This window comes from Gorilla gorilla, chromosome 7 (assembly GCF_029281585.2).
Source record: "Gorilla gorilla gorilla isolate KB3781 chromosome 7, NHGRI_mGorGor1-v2.1_pri, whole genome shotgun sequence".
In the NCBI taxonomy this organism is placed as follows: domain Eukaryota; kingdom Metazoa; phylum Chordata; class Mammalia; order Primates; family Hominidae; genus Gorilla; species Gorilla gorilla.
This window is the reverse complement of record NC_073231.2, coordinates 106,909,136-106,915,163: the sequence shown is the minus strand read 5'-3', so window position 1 is coordinate 106,915,163 and position 6,028 is coordinate 106,909,136.

Sequence of the window (6,028 nt, the reverse complement as noted above, 5' to 3'; positions counted from 1 at the left end):
AGATAATGGGCATTTTTGCTAGGAGCCTCCAAATGTCTCTCTCTCTCTCTCTCTCTCTCTCTCTCTCTCTCTCTCTATATATATATATATATATAGATATACCTGCTATGTACCCACAATAAAACATTTTTAAAATGTCAATGTATGTAAGTCTTTTTTTTTTTTTTTAAGTGGGTCCGGTTTTTGCAGAAAAGAAATCCTTCAATCTCCTGCCCCTGTTGTTCTAAGGCTAGGTCAGGGAAGCACTCACTCATTGTGTAAACTCACCCCATCGCAGCCTCCCTCTGAACCTGGATTATTAGCACGAAGTCTCTGGTCCAATTTCTCTAGAAAATAAACTTCCTCTCCTGCAGAAGTGGGTAGGGCTTGAGAACTGCAAGTCTGTCTGCTTGTTGTAAATACTTGTAAACACTTCTAAATAATGCCTCTGTGTTCACCTTACTCCCTTCCACAGCAGCTAATGCCCCAGTCCTTGAGACCTAGCAAGGTTCTATGGGCCATAGCAACTGGCCTCTCTGATGTAGGCCACCCCTGTTCCTAGGCACTCAGCTTGGACCTCCCTTCTTCTCTGCTCATGCCTTCACCTTCCACCATCTTCCTATACTGTGGTTCTGGGTCACACAGTCTCCCAGCAGAGATGAGACTTTCGACGAGAGGGTAGAAATTGCTGTACCCCACCATCTTGAAATTCACACTCCAAGGAGTCTTTCAATTGGTGTTGGGGAAAACTGCCTTTTGTGCCACCCTCAAATCAGCAAACACTTGTGGAGCATCTCAAAGGGCTCTGAACTCTGTAATAACAACAACAATAAGCATTTGGTAGCACCTGCTATGTGCCAAATATTTTGCATGCATTATCTTTAATCCTCATCCCAATCTACCAAGGGGGGATTATCCCTATTTTACAGATGAGGAGACTGAGGCCCAGCAAGGTAAAATTGTTTGTCCCAGTTTATCCCTTTGATAAGAGCCAGAATTTGAATCCAGGTCTTTCTGGCCCCAAGTTGCCTATGGCAACCAAAGCCTTCCACGTCTACCTCCAGTCACTCAGTGGGTGGCCTTCCTCAAATCTTGGTTCATCAGTCATGTCCAACACACCGGTATGCATCCGTGCTTAAAAAGGGAAGCCAGGCAAAATAAGCTTCCTTGGTATGCCTGTGGCCTCGTTTCCTGGTCTCATCCTGCCGTCATTCAAGGTGAGCCTTCCAGGTAAGGGGGCTGGGCCTGGAATCCGCAGCATGCAGTCAGGAGCTGATTTTCAAAGAACCCGGTGCAGCAGGAAGACCAAGGAGACAGCCGCCTCCCCTGCTCGACTCCTGCTGACTGTGGAACTGAGCGGGAGCCGCGTAGCCATGGTGACGGTGGCAGTCGGCTGACAGCCCGGGAGGGGGTCTGGGAGAGGGAAGAGGGAGCGAGAAGCCGGGCGGAGGCCTCCTGCCGGGGATGGGCAAACGGGTTTCTGGAAGCCGCTCGTGGGGGAGGGGCGCGTGGGGAGACAGCGCTCCCCTCCCCGCGAAGCCGGGCGCCCTGCCGCACCGCCCACCTGCCTTCTCGGCCTCCTCCCCTGACTCACCACGCAGGTGGGTGACTCACAGCACCTGCGGTGTAAGCGAGGCCGAGGCAGGCAGGGAAGCCTCCCGCTGGGGCTGTTGGCCTCCGGAGTAGGGAGGGGAGAGAAGGTGACGCTAAGGGTGACTCTTCTGCCTTCTGTCCCTGTCCCTTCCCCGAGCTCCACCATCTCCTCGCCCACGTCCCCCCCCCCCCCCCCCGGGACGCCCTTATCCGTGGACACTGCTTGACAAGGAGGGCGGAGGGGCCCCAGCCCATCACTTGCACTGTACTGGGCGCCCCAAGACCTGAAGGTCACTCCTGCTCCAGTCTCTCGCCGGCTTCCCCAGGCTCCCAGCATAAACACGAACTTGACCCGTGGCTGTGGCCCAGGTGCTCTGCACTGGCCTCCCCCCACATCCTGTCTCCTGCCTGGTCCCCTGACCTCTCTGCCCTGGGCCACACTGGTGGCCTTCCCATTTCCTGAGCTCTCCCTCACAGCCATTGCCCAGGCCCTCTCCTCTACCTGGGATGCCCTCACTTCCATCCCGCATTTGCCCCTTCTGGAATCAGCCCAAACATCACTTTTCCAGGACAGCCTGTCCTGTTCCCACCCCACCCAGGCGGGTAACTTCAGTCACTCCAGTCTCTCCAGTCACTCCACCCCACAGGACCCAGGAACTCTTCGTAGCATTCCTCACAGCTGCCATGTCTTGGCAAGAGGCCTCTCCTCCCCACTGGACTGGAAGGGCCAGGAGGGCAGAGCCAGGCCTCCTCTCTGTACCTTGGATTCCCCGAATTTTGCACAATGTCTGGCAGAAGATCCTCACTCAAAAAATGTTGGAAGGGAGGAAAGAAAAGAGGGAAGGAAGGAGGGAGGGAGAGAGGGAAAGAGGAAGAGAGGGAGAAAGGAGACATCATTTTGCCCTTCTGGGCAAGGAGCTGATGGAGTGCGCTGCCTTGCACCTGCCCCAGCTGGGAGGTAGAAACCAAAGTGATGCTTCCCCTCACCTGCTGCTCTTCCAGCTGACCAGGGGCCAGGATGATGGTGAAAATACTATGAGTATTAAGAGGTGGGGGCTTCTCAAATTAAATGATCATTTGTTCTGCTTTCAAAAATGCATTTCACAAAGGTGGGAGCAGCTAGTACTGCTAGCATGAAAGGAAGTGTTCTTGAGCCCCCTGCCTTGCGTGGGGGACCTGCCATCTGGCTCACATTCAGAGCGTTTGCTTTCTTTCCTGCAAGCACTGGCCCTGATTCTCATGTCCCCCCCAGCTGTCTGGTTTCCTCAAAGTCATGTGCCCCTAAAGGCCATAGGAAAAGAGCTTGTGGAAAAGACACTGAGCCCTTACTGGGGCTAAATTCCCCAAAGGCAGGAGGCTGGGTTTCTAGCTGGAGGGTATGGGGCAGAGTGGAGTTTAGAAGGCCCTTCCCTGAAGAGGCTAGAGAAGCCGGTTCCTGCTCAGCCCTGCAATCCCAGCCCAGTCCTTGCAAGGGGCTCCAGGGAGTGAGTCAAATCTGATAAAGCCAGCCAGGATAAGATAGAAGGAAGGTTGTTTACACACTGGCCCTTCAATACCAGGTGCGGCTGCTGTTTTGGAGGCCAAAGAACATCCACTGGAATAGGAGAAGTCCTGTTAGAAACCAGAGGAAGACAGAGGAACCCAACTGTCATTTTCTTGAATTTATTTTATTATTTTTATTTTTGATTTTTCAAAATGGGTTTTGCTCTGTTGCCCAGGCTGGAGTGCAGTGGTGCAATCAAGGCTCACTGCAGCTTCGACCTCCCAGACTCATGAGATCTTCCTGCCTCAGCCCCCTGAGTAGCTGGGACCACAGGTGCATGCCACAACACCCAGCTAATTTTATTTTATTTTATTGTTTTTTAGACGGGGGTCTCACTGTGTTGTCCAGGCTAGTCTCAAACTCCTGGACTCAAGCTATCTTCCTGCCTTGGCCTCTCAAAGTGCTAGGATTACAGGCATGAGCTACCACACCCAGCCTTGAATTTATTTTAAATGGGCTCTGAGTCAGTCCTACCAGAGAAAGGTGTCTAAATGTATAATGCAAGTTAAATGCATTCTCTAGCCATGTGACTTAGTAAAGCATTTTACTTTTCTGCTTCATAAACCACCCTGAAGCCAACTCAGATGATCTATTGAGACTCCTTTAATAAATATGTGTGGAGTGAATTAATGAAATAATGTCTGCTCTCATGAACTTGAGAATCAAAAAGCTGAGTTTTAAGTCTTGATTCTAGCATTTTCTGATTTCCCATCTCTATAAAATGGAGTCTACACATAGGATCGTCCCCAGCATGGCACCTGATTCCTAGAAGGAGGGAGCTGGCTAAAGGTCGGTCACTGTGCCACACCTTTCCCCACTTCCCAGTGGGCGTTAGGAGGGCTGTTGCAGGTGTTTAGAGACTGGTACATTGTGTGTGCCTCTGAAAGAAAACTCCTGGCTTGTTGAGAATGATCCGGGAAACCAGAAGATGTTGCTCCTTTACCCAAGACCTTGTTGCTGGGCCTTGAGTGCTTCAGCCTCTGACCCACAGAGCACTTCAATGTGAAACCGTGGCTCAGATAAAGCAACATTGGTTCCGGTAGAGGCAGAGGGATCGGGGAGCCTGTGAGCAGAGGAGAGGATCATAGAACAGAAAGGGGAGTACCCTGCTCATCGGCCAGCCCTAGAAACAATTATTAAACAAAGTCCCATAAAACCGCAGAGTCGAGATTAGAAGGACCTTGGCGGTGACTTGCTCCAGCCTCCTGTTTAATATAAAAGGAAGCAGGTTCAGGGAGTGAGGTGAACCTCCTAGGATTATCCAGACAGCAGGTGGTGGAGCCAGGACAAGTGCCCAGTTCTCCTGCCACCAGGGAAAGCTTGCCTTGGGACCTTGATCCACCCATTGTAAGCTCATTCTGTGCCATAGGGCACTGCTCATTCCTGCCAAGGGTTAACAGAGAACAGAGATGGAAGGGTCAGTTCTAACTCTTCAGGTTCGGTTTAATTAGTATGTTTCTTTGTTTTTAATATTAGCCAGATATAATCATTCATTTATAGACCTCTTGAGACTCAGCCAATGTGCCAAAGGTCTTGATGACATTGCCAATAGATATTGTGATCTGAAGGAATTCCACGGTCTCCCAGGACTGAGCACGTAGCATCCCATACATCTCCACCCCTGCCTCCCTGCAAAGGCCCAAGGAGGGGATCTCTCACATGACTGAGGGGCAGTGGCAAGCTTAAGTCTCCCGGGAATGCCCTGAAACAAACCACTATCCAGTGAAACTGTGGAGGAAGAAGAGTAAGGCTGGGCAGACCAGGGAGGGACCCACAGGGTTAGGGTTCTCTGTCCCCTAGAGTGGGAGCAGGACCCTCTGGGTTCCCCTAGCCCCATGATATAAATCCATGGAAAATTTGTATTTTGGGGGTCCTAAAAGAGATGATATGGCCTCCAAGGAAGTAACCTCCAGCCCAGGGTCAGAGAAAGGGTACCATTACCCCACCCGAGGGTTACACCACTATCCCGGGCTTCTAAGACCCCAGAAAGTGCCAAGGGTAAGGGGTGGCAAGGAGGCAAGGACAAGAGGCTGTGTTCCTAGGGGCCAGGCCACAGCTGTCCACGGAGGGATGGAGCTGGATGTAGGTGGCACAGCCTGGCTGAGGCAGCTGAGCATGGAGAGTGAGACTCTGCTCAAAACACTTAAGAGGAATCCCCAGGGCTCCTTCCAGGCCCTGCTGAGACATGAGGGCTGGGTGGCTTCAGACTTCAGGGAAGGTGGGGCGGGGCAACACAGGGGGCAGCAGGAGTGGACCAAACTGTAACCATGGGCACTGCTTGTAGAATGTAGAGAGTCCATGTTAAGGGCATATACCCAGGAATAAGACGACCTACGTTCGTATCCAGATCCTTCACTTACTAGATAGTAACAGGAATTAGGCAGATGCCTAAACCTTAGTTTTCTCAATTGAAAAAAAAGTAATAATAATACCCACCTAATATTGTTGATTAAATATCAGATCTATGAAGGACCTATCACAGTGTCTGGCACATTATAGTAAGTGTTTATGTTAGTTATCTATTGCTGCAAACAAGTTATCCCCAAACTTGGTGATTTAAGCAACAAGCAGTAATCTCACATTATTTGTATGGGTCAGGTATCTGGACACAGCTTAGCTTCTGCTTCAAAGTCTCTCATGAGACTGTAGTCAAGCAGTTGGTGAAGTGGTCCCATTTGAAGGCTTGGCTGGAACTGGGGAGGGGTGCATCTAAGCTCACCACATGGATGTTGGCAGGCCTCCGTCCTCACCATGTAGTCCTCCACACAGGGCTTCCTCACAACATGGCAGCTGGCTTTGTTTGGAGCACACAATTAAAGAGAGAGCAAGTGAAAATGCCAGGAAGGAAGCCACACTCTTTTTTTATAATCTATTCTCAGAAGGAATATCCCATTACTTCTGATACATTCTGTG